Source organism: Salmo salar, chromosome 06, assembly GCF_965601325.2.
Source record: "Salmo salar chromosome 06, fSalSal1, whole genome shotgun sequence".
NCBI lineage: Eukaryota > Metazoa > Chordata > Actinopteri > Salmoniformes > Salmonidae > Salmo > Salmo salar.
In genome coordinates this window covers 20,280,794-20,300,957 of record NC_138296.1, presented here as the reverse complement: position 1 = coordinate 20,300,957, position 20,164 = coordinate 20,280,794, and the positions used below count along the sequence as shown (strand labels likewise).

Here is a 20,164-nt window from a genome sequence, read left to right as displayed (position 1 = left end):
GAGGCCACACACACTACTGAGCCTCAATTTGACTTGTTTTAAGGACATTACATCAAAGTTGGATCAGCCTGTAGTGTGGTTTTCCACTTTACTTTTGAGTGTGACTCCAAATCCAAACCTCCATGGGTTGATAAATTGGATTTCCATTGATTATTTTTGTGTGATTTTGTTGTCAGCACATTCAACTATGTAAAGAAAAAAGTATTTAATAAGATTATATCTTTCATTCAGATCTAGGATGTGTTGTTTAAGTGTTCCCTTTACTTTTTTGAGCAGTATATATTATACACACACACACACACACACACACACACACACACACACACACAGTTGAAGTCAGAAGTTTACATACACCTTAGCCAAATACATTTAAACTCAGTTTTTCAAAATTCCTGACATTTAATCCGAGTAAAAATTCCCTGTCTTAGGTCAGTTATGATCACCACTTTATTTTAAGAATGTGAAATGTCAGAATAATACTAGAGATAATGATTTATTTCAACTTTTAATTTCTTTCATCACATTCCCAGTGGGTCAGAAGTTTACATACACTCAATTAGTATTTGGTAGCACTGCCTTTAAATTGTTTAACTTGGGTCAAAAGTTTTGGGTAGCCTTCCACAAGCTTCCCACAATAAGTTGGGTGAATTTTGGCCCATTCCTCCTGACAGAGCTGGTGTAACTGAATCAGGTTTGTAGGCCTCCTTGCTCGCACATGCTTTTCAGTTCTGCCAACAAATGTTCTACGGGATTGAGGTCAGGGCTTTGTGATGGCCACTCCAATATCTTGACTTTGTTGTCCTTAAGCCATTTTGACACAACTTTGGAAGTATGTTTGGGGTCATTGTCCATTTGGAAGACCCATTTGCGACAAAGCTTTAACTTCCTGACTGATGTCTTGAGATGTTGCTTCAATATAGCCACATCATTTTCCTTCCTCATGATGCCATCTATTTTGCGAAGTACATCAGACCCTCCTGCAAGAAAGCACCCCCACAACACGATGCTGCCACCCACGTGCTTCATGGTTGGGATGGTGTTCTTTGGCTTGCAAGCCCCCCTCTTTTTCCTCCAAACATAACGATGGTCATTATGGCCAAACAGTTCTATTTTTGTTTCATCAGACCAGAGGACATTTCTCCAAAAAGCACAATCTTTGTCCCCATGTGCAGTTGCAAACCGTAGTCTGGCTTTTTTATGGCAGTTTTGGAGCAGTGCCTTCTTCCTTGCTGAGCGGCCTGTCAGGTTATGTCGATATAGGAATCGTTTTACTGTGGATATAGATACTTTTGTATCTGTTTCCACCAGCTTATTCACAAGGTCCTTTGCTATTGTTCTGGGATTGAATTGCACTTTTCACGCCAAAGTACGTTCATCTCTAGGACACAGAACGCGTCTCTTTCCTGAGCAGAATGACGGCTGCGTGGTCCCATGGTGTTTATACTTACGTACTATTGTTTGTACAGATGAACGTGGTACCTTCAGGCGTTTGGAAATTGCTCCCAAGGATGAACCAGACTTGTGGAGGTCTACAATTTTTTTTCTGACAACTTGGCTGATTTCTTTTGATTTTCCCATGATGTCAAGCAAAGAGGCACTGAGTTTGAAGGTAGGCCTTAAAATACATCCACAGGTACACCTCCAATTGACTCAAATGATGTCAATTAGCCTATCAGAAGCTTCTAAAGCAATGACATAATTTTCTGGAATTTTCCAAGCTGTTTAAAGGCACAGTCAACTTAGTGTATGTAAACTTCTGACCCACTTGAATTGTGATGCAGGTATTTATAAGTGAAATAATCTGTCTGTAAACAATTGTTGGAAAAATTACTTGTGTCATGCAAAACTATAGTTTGTTAACAAGAAATTTGTGGAGTGGTTTAATGACTTCAACCTAAGTGTATGTAAACTTCCGACTTCAACTGTTTATATATACACACACACACACACACCCCTCAAAAGTTTTACAACACATACTCATTCAAGGGTTTTTCTTTATTTTTACTATTTTAATCGTGAAGACATCAAATCGATGAAATAACACATGAAATCCTGTACAGTCGTGGTCAAAGGTTTTGAGAATGACACAAATATTAATTTTCAAAGTTTGCTGCTTCAGTGTATTTAGATATTTTTGTCAGTTGTTACTATGGACTACTGAAGTATAATTAGAAGCATTTCATAAGTGTCAAAGGCTTTTATTGACAATTACATGAAGTTGATGCAAAGAGTCAATATTTGCAGTGTTGACCATTCTTTTTCAAGACCTCTGCAATCCTCCCTGGAATGCTGTCAATTAACTTCTGGGCCACATCCTGCCTGATGGCAGCCCATTCTTGCATAATCAATGCTTGGAGTTTGTCAGAATTTGTGGATTTTTATTTGTCCACCTGCCTCTTGAGGAATGACCACAAGTTCTCAATGGGATTAAGGTCTGGGGAGTTTCCTGGCCATGGACCCAAAATATCGATGTTTTGTTCCCTGAGCCACTTAGTTATCACTTTTACCTTATGGGAAGGTGCTCCATCATGCTGGAAAAGGTATTGTTCGTCACCAAACTGTTCCTGGATGGTTGGGAGAAGTTGCTCTTGGAGGATGTGTTGGTACCATTCTTTATTCATGGCTGTGTTATTAGGTTGATTTAGGTGCAATCTTACTGACAGCAATATCCTTGCCTATGAAGCCCTTTTTGTGCAAAGCAATGATGATGGTACATGTTTCCTTGCAGGTAACCGTGGTTGACAGAGGAAGAACAATGATTCCAAGCACCACCCTCCTTTTGAAGCTTCCAGTCTGTTATTTGAACTCAATCAGCATGACAGAGGAATCTCCAGCCTTGTCCTCGTCAACACTCACACCTGTGTTAATGAGAGAATCACTGACATGATGTCAGCTGGTCCTTTTGTGGCAGGGCTGAAATGCAGTGGAAATGTTTTTTGGGGGATTCAGTTCATTTGCATGGCAAAGAGGGACTTTGCATTTAATTGCAATTCATCTGATCACTCTTCATAACACTCTGGAGTATATGCAAATTGCCATCATACAAACTGAGGCAGCAGACTTTGTGAAAATTTATATTTGTGTCATTCTCAAAACTTTTGGCCACAACTGTAGTAACCAAAAAAGTATTAAACAAATCAAAATATATTTTATATTTGAGATTCTTCAAATAGCCACCCTTTGCCTGGATGACAGCTTTGCATACTCTTGGCATTTTCTCAACCGGCTTCATGGAGGTAGTCACCTGAAATGTATTTCAATTAACTGGTGTGCCTTCTTAAAAGTTCATTTGTGGAATTAATTTCCTTCTTAATGCGTTTGAACAGTTGTGTTGTGACAAGGTAGGGGGTATACAGAAGATAGCCCTATTTGGTAAAAGACCAAGTCCATATTATGCAAGAACAGCTCAAAAAAGCAAAGAAACTACAGTCCATCATTACTTTAAGACATGAAGGTCAGTCAATACGGAAAATTTCAGTGCAGTCGCAAAAACATCAAGCGCTATGATGAAACAGGCTCTCATGAGGATGCCCACAGGAATGGAAGACCCAGAGTTACCTCTACTGCAGAGGATAAGTTCATTAGAGTTACTAGCCTCAGAAATTGCAGCCCAAATAAATGCTTCACAGAGTTCAAGTAACAGACACATCTCAACATGAACTGTTCAGAGAAGACTGTGAATGAAGCCTTCATGGTCAAATTGCTGCAAAGAAACCACTACTAAAGGACATGAATAAGAGACTTGTTTGGGCCAAGAAACACAAGCAATAAAGTTGGAACTTTGTCCTTTGGTCTGGAGTCCAAATTGTAGATTTTTGGTTCCAACCGCCGTGTCTTTGTGAGACACGGTGTGGATGAACGGTTGATCTCCGCATGTGTATTTCCCACTGTAAAGCATGGAGGAGAATATGTTATGGTGTGGGCGAACTTTGCTGGTGACACTGATTTATTTCGAATTCAAGGCACACAACCAGCATGGCTACCACAGCATTCTGCAGCGATACACCATCCCATCTGGTTTTGGCTTAGTGGGACTATCATTTGTTTTTCAACAGGACAATGACCCAGCACACCTCCAAGCTGTGTAAGGGCTATTTTACCAAGAAGGAGAGTGATGGAGTGCTGCATCAGATGACCTGGCCTCCACAGTCACCCAGCCTCAACCAAATTGAGATGGTTTGGGATGAGTCGGACCACAGAGTTAAGGAAAAGCAGCTAACAAGTGCTCAGCATATGTGGGACCTCCAAGACTGTTGGAAAAGCATTCCAGGTGAAGCTATCACGTTTGAAGGTAAGACCCATTGCAGCTGCACCCTGGACGTAGGCTGAGGCCAATCCACCATCACTCTCACCTTCCTGGGATCCATCTGGACACTCCCAGCAGCGATGATGTAACCCAGAAAGGGGATGGTGGAATGATGGAATTCGCACTTTTCCGCCTTCACAAACAGCTGATTCTCCAGAAAGCGTTGAAGAAGCTGTCTGACGTGGAGTACGTGTTCTTGGGGGGAGCGGGGGAAGACGAGGATGTCATCAATGTAGACGAAGACAAACCAGTTCAACATGTCGCTGAGATCATCATTTACCAGTGCCTGGAACACTCATAGTGGCCGCTGGCCGTGTTGAAGGCGGTCTTCCACCCGTCCCCCTCTCGTACCCGCACCAGGTGGTAGGCATTCCGTAGATCCAGCTTGGAAAGAACAGTGGCCCTCTGGAGGGGCTCGAAGGCAGAGGAAATGAGTGGTAGCAGGTAACTGTTCTTCACAGTAATGTAATTAAGTCTCTGGTAGTCAATGCATGGGCGCAGGGTCTTTTCCTTTTTCTCCACGACGAAGAACCCTGTGCCGGTGTGAGATGAAGCGGGACGGATGAATACTGTAGCTAGGGAGTCCCCAATGTAAGTCTCCATAGCCTTGGTCTCTGGTCCCGACAGAGAGTACAGCCATCCCCGGAGCGGTGTGGTGCTCGGGAGAAGGTCAATCCCACAGTCATAGGGTCGGTGCGGCGGAAGCGAAGTGGCCCGGGCCTTGCTGAACACCTCCCGGAGGTCCTGGTACTCCGCGGGAATAGTGGAGTGGTCCGGGGCACCTTCCGAGCCCCCAGGAAGACGTCCCATGGCAGGTTGCGCTGACTTCAGGAAATGTGTGTGGCAGAATGGACTCCAGCCCATGATGGCACCAGTATACCAGTTGATGAGGGGATTGTGTCGCTGGAGCCAGGAGAATCCCAAAACTATGGGAATCTGAGGAGACTTGATGAGCAGAAATTGCATCTTGTCGCTGTGATTCCCTGTCACCTGTAGGTGGATGGGAATGGTATTGTGTGTGACCTGGCCTATAGAGCACCCGTCCAGGGCTCTAACATCCATGGGAATGAAGAGGGGCTGAGTGGGGATGTTCAGCTCGGAAGCCAGGATAGCGTCCAAAAATCTCTCATTGGCCCCAGAGTCAATTTTTTTTTCTTTTTTTTCTTTCACCTTTATTTAACCAGGTAAGCAAGTTGAGAACAAGTTCTCATTTACAACTGCGACCTGGCCAAGATAAAGCAAAGTAGTGTGACACAGACAACAACACAGAGTTACACATGGAGTAAACAATAAACAGGCCAATAACACAATAAACAAGTCAATGATACAGTAGAAAAAAGAAAGTCTATATACAGTGTGTGCAAAAGGCATGAGGAGGTAGGCAATAAATAGGCCATAGGAGCAAATATTTACAATTTAGCAGATTAACACTGGGGTGATAAATGAGCATATGATGATGTGCATGTAGAGATACAGGTGTGCAAAAGAGCAGAAAAGTAAATAAAATAAAAACAGTAAGGGGATGAGGTAGGTAGATAGGGTGGGCAATGTACAGATGGACTATGTACAGCTGCAGCGATCGGTTAGCTGCTCAGATAGCTGATGTTTAAAGTTGGTGAGGTAAATAAGTCTCCAACTTCAGCAATTTTTGCAATTCGTTCCAGTCACTGGCAGCAGAGAACTGGAATGAAAGGCGGCCAAATGAGGTGTTGGCTTTGGGGATGATCAGTGAGATATACCTGCTGGAACGTGTGCTACGGGTGAGTGTTGTTATCATGACCAGTGAACTGAGATAAGGTGGAGCTTTACCAAGCATAGACTTATAGATGACCTGGAGCCAGTGGGTCTGGCAACGAATATGTAGCGAGGGCCAGCCGACTAGAGCATACAGGTCGCAGTGGTGGGTGGTATAAGGTGATTTGGTAACAAAACGGATGGCATTGTGATAGACTGCATCCAGTTTGCTGAGTAGAGTATTGGGAGCTATTTTGTTGATGATATCGCCGAAGTCGAGGATCGGTAGGATAGTCAGTTTTACTAGTGTAAGTTTTGCGGCGTGAGTGAAGGAGGCTTTGTTGCGAAATAGAAAGCCGATTCTAGATTTGATTTTGGATTGGAGATGTTTAATATGAGTCTGGAAGGAGAGTTTACAGTCTAACCATACACCTAGGTATTTGTAGTGTTCCACATATTCTAGGTCGGAACCGTCCAGGGTGGTGATGCTAGTCGGGCGGGCGGGTGCGGGCAGCGAACGGTTGAAAAGCATGCATTTGGTTTTACTAGTGTTTAAGAGCAGTTGGAGGCCACGGAAGGAGTGTTGTATGGCATTGAAGCTCGTTTGGAGGTTAGTTAGCACAGTGTCCAAGGAAGGGCCAGAAGTATACAGAATGGTGTCGTCTGCGTAGAGGTGGATCAGGGAATCGCCCGCAGCAATAGCGACATCATTGATATATACAGACAAAACAGTCGGCCCGAGAATTGAACCCTGTGGTACCCCCATAGAGACTGCCAGAGGTCCGGACAACATGCCCTCCAATTTGACACACTGAACTCTGTCTGCAAAGTAGTTGGTGAACCAGGCGAGGCAGTTGTTAGAAAAACCAAGGCTATTGAGTCTGCCGATAAGAATACGGTGATTGACAAAGTCGAAAGCCTTGGCCAGGTCGATGAAGACGGCTGCACAGTACTGTCTTTTATCGATGCCAGTTATGATATCATTTAGTACCTTGAGCCTGGCTGAGGTGCACCCGTGACCGGCTCGGAAACCGGATTGCACAGCGGAGAAGGTACGGTGGGATTCGAAATGGTCAGTGATGATGAGGACCCGGAGAGATTTGGACTGGTCTCCCCACAGCAGAATGGCATGAAAAGGGGTGTGAGCAAGGCAAGCCCAGCTCTGCCTAATTGCCTATGCTCGGGATGCGGCGAATCAGCCGTCTTCGGCAACTCCCGGGGTAGGTCGGTAGGTAAGCCTCGGGTTCTCTTGGCAACGAGACCGTCGGGGGCTTCCAGGATGACTCGGAGGCTCAAATTCTCTCTCCCTCCGTCATTCCCGTAATCACCCATCGATTCGGGTGGTCAAAGCGATGAGGGAATCGAGATCCGTAGGTAACTCCTGAGCAGCAAGCTCGTCCTTGACCTCCTCCGAGACACCGTGCAGGAACATATCGAACAGTGCTTCCTGGTTCCAAGCACTCTCCGCAGCCAATGTGCGGAAATTCACCGCATAATCTGCCACACTGCGGGAGTCATGCCGAAGCTGAATTAACTTCCGGGCAGCCTCTCTTTCGGAAAACGGTGAATCAAAAACCTTTTTCACTTCTCCCATGAACCCCTCCAGACTAGCGAATATGGCCGGCTGTTGTTCCCATACAGCAGTAGCCCAGGTGAGAGCCCTCCCGGACAACAGCTTGATGAGGTAGGCTATCTTGGAGCGGTCCGAGGGGAAGGAGGAGGGCTGAAGCTGGAAAATGAGGGCACACTGAGCCAGAGACCCCCGACAGGTGCTCGGCTCTCCATTAAAAGCGTTCTGGAGGAGGTAAGCGGGGCTCCCGAGAAGGTGGAGTGACCGATGAGACGGCGCTACTCCCAGCTGAGTTACTGAGGTGCTGTGGGGTTACCGCCGTAGTAGGCTGCCTCCCAGACAACCCGTGTAATTTCTCCAGCAACATGTCCAACGCCCTGTCATGGCGTTCAGACAGCATTTGGACCCCCTCCATAAGGCCACCAAGCAATTCCTTGTGCCTATCGATGGTGGCTCCTTGGGAGGAGATGGCGTTGCACAGCTGGCCCGGGGCTGCTGGGTCAGTCATGGCCAGTTCGTACTATCACGTTTGAAGGTAAGACCCAGGTGCAAACAATGTCGAAGTAACAAAAGTTTATTAATTCGAACACGAGCATGAAAAGGTACAGGACGGCAGGCAGGATCAGAGTCAGGTCAGGCAGAGGTTGGTAATCCAGAGTAGCGGGGCAAAGGTACAGGATGGCAGACAGGGCCAGGGCAGGTAGAAAGGTGAAAACCGGGAAAACTAGATAACAGGCACTATAGACAGGATAGGAGCAAGGGGGAAAACTCTGGTAGGTATGAATTAATAAAACAAACTGGCAATAGACAAACAGAGAACACAGGTATAAATACACAGGGGATATTAGGGAAGATGGGTGACACCTGGAGGGGGGGTGGAGACAAGCACAAAGACAGGTGAAAGATCAGGGTGTGACAGAAGCTGGTTGAGAAAATGCCAAGAGTGTGCAAAGCTATCATCAAGGCAAAGGGTGGCTATTTGAAGAATCTCAAATATAAAATATATTTTGATTTGTTTAACACTTTTGGTTACTACATGATTCCATATGTGTTATTTCATAGTTTTGATCTCTTCACTATCATTTTTACAATGTAGAAAATAGTAAAAATGAAGAAAACCCTTGAATGAGTAGGACTAAAACTTTTGACAAGTAGTTTATATGAGAGAGAGCGCGAGAGAGCAAGTGAGCGAGAGAGCTTTTTGAAATACATTTTCCTTTATTATTTCCCCTAACCCTACCACCCCTCCCCTAATTGGAGTCAACTAATGGACAACAACACTTAGGCTTCTACTTCCAGTTTATACAGTACATACTATATACATTTTATGGACACAATGTATTTTAAAATAGTAATATTTTGTTTGTTTTTAATCCCATCCTTCAGCTATCCTCAACCCAACTCATCTATCTCTGAAGACCATTGTTTGATCTCTATTTGCCATATATTTATAACTGTGCTGTTTCACAAAAGTTCTGAACCTATATACATTTTACCAACACAGTATATTTTACATTAGTTATCTTGTTTTTAATTGAGATGTTTTTAACTGTAGTGAGATTTCATACCTCCAGGGTCTGCTGTTGGACAAGGAACGAGTCCACAAAGCCTCTACACATCTGAGGGTTGAGAGTCTCCTTCAGCCCCCTCACCAGCTCCTCCATCTCCTTCTTGCTTTTCTCAATATTCTTCAACAAAAGCTTCCTGCTTTTCAGCCAAGGGCCCAGCCAGGGGAACATGTTGTACAACTATCTCCCCATAAACAAAAAGTAAAGCATGAATTACCCTCTATTATTCCAGTAGCCTAGTACAAATTTGAATAATTATCAAATTTTCCTGGTTTAGTCAAGTGTGACCAGTTTTCCATTATTCTCTGAGTGAGAAACAAATGAAACATAATGTACCTGTATTGAAACGGAGCCGCTAATTTGGAGGTTGTCATCGACTCGTTTTATAGAGGCTTTGAACTTGGGGTCAGAGTATTCAAACCTGCTGCCGTACACAACGTTGGAGATTATGTTGGAGACAGCATAATGCAATGGCTGGGTTGTGTCGAATGCTTTACCTGTTACAAAGGACATCAGATATTGAATTAGCAAACCTAAGGGGAAAAAATTATGTAACCTGTTTTTTGGTTTTCAAATCAGAACTACAAATTCTTACCCTTGTGATTTTCAAACACTTCAATCAGGTAGTGAATTTCCTCTAAGATTTTCTCTTCAATCCTTTTCTTGCCCATCCCAAAGTCTCTAAGGTTTGTCAGGGCAAAGCGCCTCATCTCTTTCCATGAGTCTCCATTGCCAAACAGAATCCCTGTTGAAAAGTAATATTGTGCAGGTGTCAGGAATTAATCATGTCAGGAGAAAATAACAAATTTGTCAAATATTTGGGGCTGTTGTTACAGCCCCAAATATGCTTGCTTGACAGAATATTGTCGAATGCAACAGTTAACCGGGATTACAAGTTTCACATATCCTACATTACCATGTCCATTGGTGAAATCATACAACACAGGGAGCATGCCCCTGTCCCCAAACTCCTCTGCATGGTTGACCAGCGCCTGCTTGACCGTCTTGTATCCTGCCAGGATGACCACTTTTGTGGGTCCAAGGTGAACCGTGAAAACAGACCCATATTTCTTGGACAGCTGTAGAACATAAAATAAGACTAAATGCATGGTTTATTAAAGGTCCCGGACAGTGAAAATCATGTTGTTCGTCAAATTGGATGATATTTGAATGTAACTAGTTCATAGTAGGTTGACCCAAGTATGAAAGAATTACTGTAGCTGGTACATTGACAAAGTTGATCATAAAGTTACTGGTCCCTTCCCTCATGTCAAACACTTGGATTAATGAGGCAGGCATTACTTCTGGCTTTATGCCATGTCACATAAAGCCGGAGATGTTATACACCAATGGTAGAGTCTTATAATCTTAAGTAATTTAAATATGTAACACCTTAAAACCATCATCACATGTATGCATCATACGGCTTTGTTTACAAACCGTAACATAGCTTAAGCGGAACTTGGTAGAACTAAACTGGTAACTAACCCCTTTTCATCTGCGATGTGGCTTTTAGCTAGTAAGCTACTTACCAGAATTCCACATGTCAGTGTTCATTTTAACTACACTGATTTCCAAATAATGAAGACATCCAACAGCATTGGCTGCACTGAAAGTTACAATCATGTCACGTGAGTGCAGTGCATATTTCGAGCGAGGTTGCTTTATCAATTGGGGAGAACATTCAATGGGTCTTGTCAGGATGCTACTCCTGAAGACAGATGCTGTACCATCATTGACAGTGGATCTTTCAAGTGCTGTCCATAATGTAGTCTGATGCGGTTGCTGTAACTGTTTTGACTTGTGAACGGTATATTTTCTGTAACACACCTGATAGCGATGGAAGAACAAAAACCATAGACTAAGCCCCCTGCATTGAGACTGAGAACTGCCAACATATAGCTGACATGAAGGAATGTTGTCCACACGGAGTATAGTCAGGAGTGCAACTTGAGTTTAAGTAGTGAGAGGGACACAACATTTAAAAAAAAAAATGTAATTGAAAAGGCACAATGTGCACATAGGTTAGGCTACTATGGTGAGCGAGCGTTGCGCCTTTTCATTTTCAATAAGTATCGATTACTCATTTGTCTCTGCCTGCAAATTGTTCTCCTAAAAAGGTAGACTGTAACCTATAAGACTATGCAAAACGTAGCAAGTGTAGCCGTCATTGTTGCTGCTTCCAGTTCAGTAGCCATACCAGCGAGATCAGGTGCACACCTGGTATCAATTAAATAGAGTAGGCTTTAGCCGGTGATTGTCACACAAGTAAATGTAGTAATGGTAATGGTGGTTAATTAACATAAACACATTTAGCATCTCCTGGCTTCCACACAGCCTATAAGCCACTGATGCAGACCTTTGGAACATCTACATTTTAAAAAGTCTAATAAATCCATGTAATACAGCCTACACCATCACAATAAATCCATTATTTATTTTAGACAGGTCTAAAGAAGCATGATATGAAGAAAATGTAGTCTATTTCAGAAAAACAGAATAGCATACTCTGAGTTGTCCTTATGTTAGGCCCTGATATGGCTATGCCATATGGCTGTGGGCTGCACTAGTTCATTTAGCAGACAAGATTTGCTTAGAATTCCATGGCATTATTTTATAATATGTTATAGTATGACGAATACAACGGAACAAAGCTGAATATAAATATTTTCTCCAAACAATTTGAGGTAGTGCACACATGGATATTCTGTGTTGAGCGGTTAACAAAGAAATAGGTACTCCTATATGCTTCATTTAGATATTCTTTAGTTGTTCTACAAAACACGAGCTATATGTTTTGATTTTTAATACACTAAGGCTGCATGATGAGACTTATTTGAACAAAGGTGCTTGAAAGGCATGAGCTCTGCTTTGTACACACTTCATTAGGCTCTCATTCACAATTTGACAAGCACTTGATAACGTCTTGAATTTCACAGCAGCATCCCCTTTGTGGCCGGTATGCACCCTAAAAAAAATTAATGCGTTTGTTGTGCCCTTCTGAGTGCTGCATGCTCTCCATCACGTGATCGGGTCTTTCTCACAGGTTACAAGTGAAGACAGACATCGGGGACGCAACTGCTTGCGTCCTTATCCAATTCCGTGATGCATATTGAAGATGTTGGAAGAACAGTCAACATTTACTTTTCATCAGCCAACAAGATGAGTAGGCCTAACGAACGGCAAAAGCACTAGCCTATGTCAATCTACTTTCCCCATAGTACAAAAGTCAACCTATTCTATTCTAGAAATAAATATTCCGGACAGTTGTGGGATGCAATAGATCCCAAATTAATACAACCACTAACAAAATAATTTTTTTACGCAATGTGGCTGACGCAACAGGTCAGAACGTTTAGCTTAAAATGTTAAACCATTAGGCTATTTCTTCACATTATAAGCACAGCAATGCTGTGTCTCCTTCACTCACGCTGCCAAACATACCCTCGTAAAACTGATTATTCTACCGATCCTCGCCTTCGGCGATGTCATTTACAAAATAACCTCCAACACTCTACTCAGCAAACTAGATGCAGTCTATCACAGTGCCATCCGTTTTGTCACCAAAGCCCCATATACCACCCACCACTGCGACCTGTATGCTCTAGTCGGCTGGCCCTCGCCACATATTCGTCGCCAGACCCACTGGCTCCAGGTCATCTATAAGTCTTTGCTAGGTAAAGCTCCACCTTATCTCAGCTCACTGGTCACCATAACAACACCCACCCGTAGCACGCGCTCCAGCAAGTATATCTCACTGGTCACCCCAAAGCCAACACCCACTTTGGCCGTCTTTCCTTCCAGGTCTCTGCTGCCAATGACTGGAACGAATTGCAAAAATCGCTGAAGTTGGGGACTTATATCTCCCTCACTAACTTTAAGCATCAGCTATCTGAGCAGCTTACCGATCGCTGCAGCTGTACATAGCCCATCTGTAAATAGCCCACCCAATCTACCTACCTCATCCCCACATTATTTTAATTAACTTTTTTGCACACCAGTATTTCTACTTGCACATCATCATCTGCACATCTATCGCTTCACTGTTAATTTGCTAAATTGTAATTGCTTCGCTACTATGGCCTATTTATTGCCTTACCTCCTTACTCCATTTGCACACACTGTATAAAGATTTTTCTATTGTATCATTGACTGTACTTTTGTTTATCCGATGTGTAACTGTGTTGTTGTTTTTGTTGCACAGCTTTGCTTTATCTTGGCCAGGTCGCAGTTGTAAATGAGAACCTGTTCTCAACTGACCTACCTGGTTAAATAAAACAAAAATTCTAAAACAAAATGCGCTCATGGCAGCAGGCTATAAGCTGGAATGTTCCATTAGCAGGAAAACACCATTATCAAAAGTGACCGCAAATGCGATTATGCATGTAATGCTTTTATTATACATTTGCATTTCTTTGGAGAAAATGATCTTCCCCAAACTTCAAACTTACGCGCTGCTTATGTATGCCATTTAGGCTCTACACCCGTTGTAAAGTGGATTAATGGGCTCAAAATTTAAGAAGTTATTTGGCAACTTTAGTTGTGATACAATACTTATCAAAACATATAGGCCTATGAGCTCGGCTACATGAGGTGTGCAACTATGATTCGAAAAAGTCGCACAAAAAGGCTGTTTCTATTGCTGGGCATCATTCACAAGTGATAATACATAACTCACAAGTGATAGGCTAATATTGTGACCTATCAGACTATTCTTGATTGAATATTGTCTTTAGATATACCAAATAATATGTATGTTAGAAATTTGTTTTGATTTAGAATGGACCATTATCATACACCTGTCTCGAAACAAGGGTCAGCGGAAAAAATACATTTCATCTATGCACTTAGAGCGGATGGAGAGCACTTTTCCCATGATTCATTTTCATGCCAATCAGGTAGTCTATACTCCTGTTGTAAAGGTAAGCAGTGTGCTTAATATTAGGGGGTGGGGGTACACGGGCGGGCGGATGTGACTAAAGGGGGAATGTGTCGTGGCCATCTTTATATGCATTTATTTTTTTATCTGTAACCCTCTGAAAAATAAATAAACTCAATAAAAAGTTTATCACAAAAAAAAAAAAACATTACAGGCTACATAGATTGGCTCCTGGATCTCCTCAACGAGGTCACCCTTGATCCAACGCCGTATGTGGGGAAGTTGTGCGAGCTGTCCATCCCAGGACCCCTATATGCCCAGTGTGAGAGACCTGACAAGTAGGAGGCTATAGCTGGATTTGTCTCCCTGCTCTTATGCATGCGGAGTGCCTGGATACAGCCGTTAGCCGTGGTATATTGGCCATATACCACAAACCCCCGGAGTGCCTTATTGCTATTATAAACTGGTTACCAATGTAATTAGAACAGTAAAAAGTAATATTGTCATACCCGTGGTACATGGTCTGATATACCACAGCTTTCAACCAATCAGCAGTCAAGGCTCGAACCAGGTTTAGAATTGGAAATAAATCCCCTTTGGGCATGTGCATAACTATGGATAAATCTGACAGGAGTTTGAGTAATGAAAGTTTGCCAGAGGATCTTGAAATCTCTAAGCAAGAAATACTTGGATTAACATTTAAAAAAGAATGCTAGGCTATTTTCTGGCAATTGTGCTGTTACTATGTGCCAAATGTTAAGACTACAAACTGTTAAATGCCCATTTGTGAGATTGACTTGTCATTTCAGTAGGCATAGGCTCCAGACTAAAATCTGGGTTTATGGTTGTAATTCAATTTTGCCATGGTTTGCTTAGATAAAGGCAGGTAGCCTATGATGGGCCTACATCTCATTTCCGATAATCTAAAGTAGCCTAGACAAGATGCAGTGTCAAGTGTGCTCCCTCTCTGGCCTCTAGGTCATCAGGCTGCTCATTATCCCTCACACCTGTCACCATCGTCACGCGCCTACGAGCAATTTTTCTATAAATTGGTTTTCCAGGACCAGATAGGCTACACAAGTGGCACACATTGATTTGTAATGACTCCAGTGATATCGTCATTTCCACATATTTATTGTATCAAAATGGTAGCCTACAATGGCATATACATGAATAGGCTACTTGATGGCCAACAGAGGCAAATGTATCATTCTTCATATTTAATGTCAGTTTCATTGAGGATTTCCATTAAAAAGAACCACGCGAGGGAGTTCCAAAACTTCCATTTAATTTCCACTTGGGCAGCCCCTGAGACCCAAGAATTAAGCATGCATAAAGCACTTCACATGATATCGTTTTCTCTAAGCAGTCAACACTAGAATGCAGTTTAAACCCCCACTGAGTCGTTTTCCAGTGCTTCATCTCCATTTTTTCTTAATGTATCCAGGCTGTATCACAACCATCTGTGATTGGGAGTCCCATAGGGCGGCACACAATTGGTCCAGCGTCGCCCGGGTTTGGCCAGTGTAGGCCGTCATTGTAAATAAGAATTTGTTCTTAAATACTGGTAGGTATTCAACTGACTTGCCTAGTTAAAAACGTATTAACACGTCCGCTTCTTCACTCAATGGATCCCGGATGTCCTAGGCATAATCAACTTCACCAAGCCGCTGGAAATCGAACACGCCCACAGAACATCAGCGCCGAAACCCCGGCCAGAGGAGCCCCCACGTGCCGTTCTGGTCAGGTTCCTCCGTTTCCAAGACAGAGAGAAGATACTGCAACTCGCAAGAGCCAAAGGGGACATCACCATCGATGGCAAGAGGGTCAGCCTTTTCCCGGATATGAGTGCCGATCTCGCCAGACGTCGCAAGCAGTTCAGACCTGCCGCCAATGCACTGAAGGAGCAGAACATCACCGGCTACCTCATCCACCCTGCGCGGATGAAAGTTCAGTACAAAGGCCGATGCCATATCTTCAACACACCGGGAGAAGTATTCACTTTTCTCAAAGAACCGAACCGCGACTGAAAAACGCTCTCTCTGGGGGATAAGATCCAATCTGTTTGTTTTCTCTTATCTGGGCTGAACTGCTGATATCGGATCCGTTTACCCCGCTATCCGGTCGCTATAATTGATTTGTACATTTTCAACTAACCGTTTTTCCCCGGGGTGAGTTCTATTACATTTACAGGAGACTATATTTTGGTTTAGTCAATATCCACTGGGCGAAGCAATAAGTGGGTTTAGGCCCACCGCTTCCCCCCCATTTATGTTTCTCCTCTCCCGAAAAGAGACTCAAACAGCCCTTACCGTGGGCAGTAATTATTCAGCCATAAATGCCTATTCACAACGTTTGTTTTCAATTTAGAGAGCTCGCAGGTTTTAGTTTACGCAAAGGTTTAGCTAGTAAGAGTAAGGTGGAAAGCGAGCAGCAACGTATCTCTACAAGTATATTCATGTTTGATTGTTGGGATTGTTGTTTTAGTCTGACAATCGGGGTGGGTGGGTTTTTTTTCCCCTTTTTTTCCATGTTTATTGTTGTTTCCTTCCTAAAGAGGCACATAGGTCACTTCTGTGTTCAAACCAAAGTTGAAACATTTCCTGACTATTTCCATATGAGAGATTTCCATTCGGTTACATATTTCAAACCCAACCTATGCTTAATCCACTAAAATATGTCACATTCAACGTAAAAGGCCTTAACAGCCCGATTAAAAAGGAAAAGAGTCTATACATACCTTAAGAAATTAAAGGCTGATATTGTGTTTCTACAAGAAACACATCTTACAGCCAGCGAACACAAGAAATTGAAGAGGGAATGGGTAGGACAAGTTTTTGCGTCCTCTTTTAACTCCAAAGCAAGAGGAACTGCAATTTTGATAAGTAGACACATCCCCTTCTGCGTCAACAACACCATCTCTGATCCCTCGGGCAGGTTTGTTTTGGTGCAGGGGCATATGTTTTCAGAGTCTTGGACCCTGCTGAATATTTATGCTCCTAACTTCGATGACCATATGTTTATACAGAATGTCTTCCTTCAGGTCGCTCAAGCACCACCAGGATGGCTACTGGTTGGAGGAGATCTAAATTTTTGTTTAGATACAGTCCTTGATAGGTCCTCTGATAAACCCTCCCTTCTTACCAAAGCCGCCAAGCTCACCATGTCATTCATGAAAGATCTTAATTTACTAGACATCTGGAGACAGTTGCACCCACAGGATAGGGACTACTCTTTTTATTCACACCCACACAAGACACACACACGCATAGATAACTTTTTACTATCGACCCAACTGTTTCATAGAGTGTTAGATATCGAGTATCTCCCCAGATTGCTTTGCGACCATTCTCCTCTGGTATTATCAATCTCCATTCCTAACAAGGTAAACGGAGCATATAGATGGAGACTAAATCCTACACTCCTAAAGCAACCAGAATTTTGTGCATTTATCAAAGAGCAGATCAATATTTTTACTTTGACAAACAAACCCTCCGCTGCTGACAGTTTCATTCTTTGGGACACATTGAAAGCCTATCTGAGGGGACAGATCATTTCCTATACTAAAGGGTTGAAGAGAAAATACGGTGCGGAACTGAATGTCCTTGAATCTGAAATCTCTGAGCTGGAGAAAACCTACCAAAGAGGCCCGACTAAAGATCTATATAGGCTTTTGGTAAATAAAAAACTGAAATATAATATTCTGAACACATATCAAGCTGAGAGGGCCATCACTAAATCAAAACAGTGTTATTACGAGCTTGGAGAGAAAGCTCACAAAGTACTGGCATGGCAACTGAAAGCAGAGGAAAGTAAGAGGACAATTAATGCTATAGAAACCCTTACTAATGAGATATCTTTCGACCCTACCGAAATTAATAATACCTTTAAGAAATACTATGAAGACCTCTACACTTCCCAATCAAGCGATGATCTGTCGGAGATCGACTCCTTTCTCTCCTCTCTCAACCTCCCATGGCTGTCAGAGGAAGACAGAGAGCGCCTGAGTGAAAACTTCTCTGTTCCTGAATTGGTGGAAGCCATTAAATCCTTACCTTCTAATAAATCTCCTGGGGAGGATGGTTTCCCTCCAGAGTTCTATAAAGAATTTAGGGAGGTACTTAAAAAAGCCGGGGAAGACAACTGCTTTCCAGAGTCTTTCTCTCAAGCAGTGATTACTGTAATCCACAAGAAAGGGAAAAACCCGCTAAAGTGCGCCTCCTATAGACCAATCTCTCTCCTTAACACAGATTGTAAACTGGTCACCAAGATGCTATCTAAGAGACTGGAGTCATGTCTTCCCCTGTTGGTCAACCCAGATCAGACTGGCTTCATAATTAATAGACTGTCCTCCAATAATCTCAGAAGGTTCTTCGATATAATTCACCTTGCTAACAAAAACAAAATACCTAGTGTCGCAGTCTCCCTCGACGCTGAAAAGGCCTTTGATAGGGTTGAATGGCCATACCTCTTTCGCGTCTTGGAAAAGTTTGGTTTAGGTACCGTTTTTGTAAATTTGATAAAATCACTCTACAAATCTCCTAAAGCTAGGATTGCTACCAATGGGATTACCTCCTCCTCTTTCCCTCTCTATAGGGGGAACAGACAAGGTTGCCCAATTAGCCCCCACCTCTTTGCCCTCGCCATCGAACCATTGGCTGAGGCTATTAGATCGTGCCCTGACATACATGGCTTTGAGGTGGGCCCCCATACCCATAAACTATCACTCTTTGCGGACGACCTTATCTTATTTCTAACAAACCCAGAACACTCCCTCTCTCACTTGCAGATCCTACTACAGTGTTATAGCTCTTTCTCTGGATATAAGGTTAACTTCGATAAAAGCGAAATCGTACCGCTGTCTGTCTTTAACCATCATACCATCAAGCACAAGTTTCCTTTTCGATGGTCGCCTCTGGGCTTCACATATTTGGGCATAATGGTGGATGGTAACCTGAACAACCTCTATAAACTCAATCTGGCCGGCTTGTTGCAGAAGGTGGAGGGTGACCTGTGTAGGTGGATGGACTTGCCTCTCACCCTACTGGGTAGAATCAATGTGATTAAAATGAATATCCTGCCCAGATTTCTATATTTGTTTCAATCTCTCCCTATCCCTGTGCCCGCAGCATTCTTTTCCTCTCTCAACAAGTTGACCAGACGGTTTATCTGGCATGGCAAAACCCCGAGGGTTAGCCTGGACAAACTGACCCTGGATTACGGTCAAGGGGGCTTAAACCTCCCCAATTTTAGAATGTACTACTGGGCTGCACAGTCTAGGTTTCTGGCTCAGAGGTTTGACAATGGTCCCTCCCCCTCATGGTTGAACATTGAAAAGCTTGAGATGAATGATGACACGGGGGCAGAATTGTTCTACAAATGGGACAGAAAATCTATAAAAACCAGGACAGACAACCCTTTAATCATACATTCTGTCCTGGCATGGTGTAAACTGCATGAGCTGTTCGGATGAGGGGGATTTCTCTCCCCTAAAACCCCTCTATGGAACAATAGATTGATCCCTATGTTTTTCCAGAATAGTAACTTTAGACCATGGTCTGTTAAGGGGATCACTCTTCTGGAACACTGTTATGAGGAGGGAGTTCTTATGTCTTTTGAACAGCTGAAACAGAAATACCACTTGTCTAACAGGGACTTCTTTAGCTACCTACAACTACGAGACTTTATTAGGGTGACTCTCAAGGGACAATGGAACCTACCTAAGATGTCACCTATTGAACAACTCTGCCATGCAGACCAACCACTACTCAAGACCATTTCCCGTGTTTACAATGCTCTAATGTCAGCACTAACACTGCCTGAGCTAGATAAACCCCGACTTAGATGGGAAAAAGATCTGGGTATTGATCTTGATGAGGGCCTATGGAGTGACCTATGCAGGGATGGTGTTACATCCATATTGAACTCCAGATACAGATTGATCCAGTTTAATTTCCTCCATCAGCTCTATATCACCCCATCTAGACTGCACAAGTTCAACCCTGATATCTCCTCCCTATGTTTTAGATGTGGCTCAGATGAAGGAACATTCCTCCATTCCACTTGGCAGTGTTCAAAACTACATGGTTTCTGGCAGGGGTATGCGA

General features: G+C 43.1%; 1 pseudogene across 1 annotated transcript in view; it reads right to left on the bottom strand.

Annotated features, from left to right (window-relative positions):
• Positions 1 to 20,164, bottom strand: part of LOC106593315 (cytochrome P450 2K1-like) — a 49,263-nt pseudogene that overhangs the window by 23,693 nt on the left and 5,406 nt on the right. Inside the window, exons 2-5 of the transcript XR_014392609.1 lie at positions 10,095 to 10,257; positions 9,774 to 9,923; positions 9,515 to 9,675; positions 9,179 to 9,358 (exon numbers count right to left, since the gene is read on the bottom strand). The product of XR_014392609.1 is annotated as a cytochrome P450 2K1-like (transcript). The remainder of the gene's footprint in view (positions 1 to 9,178; positions 9,359 to 9,514; positions 9,676 to 9,773; positions 9,924 to 10,094; positions 10,258 to 20,164) is intronic.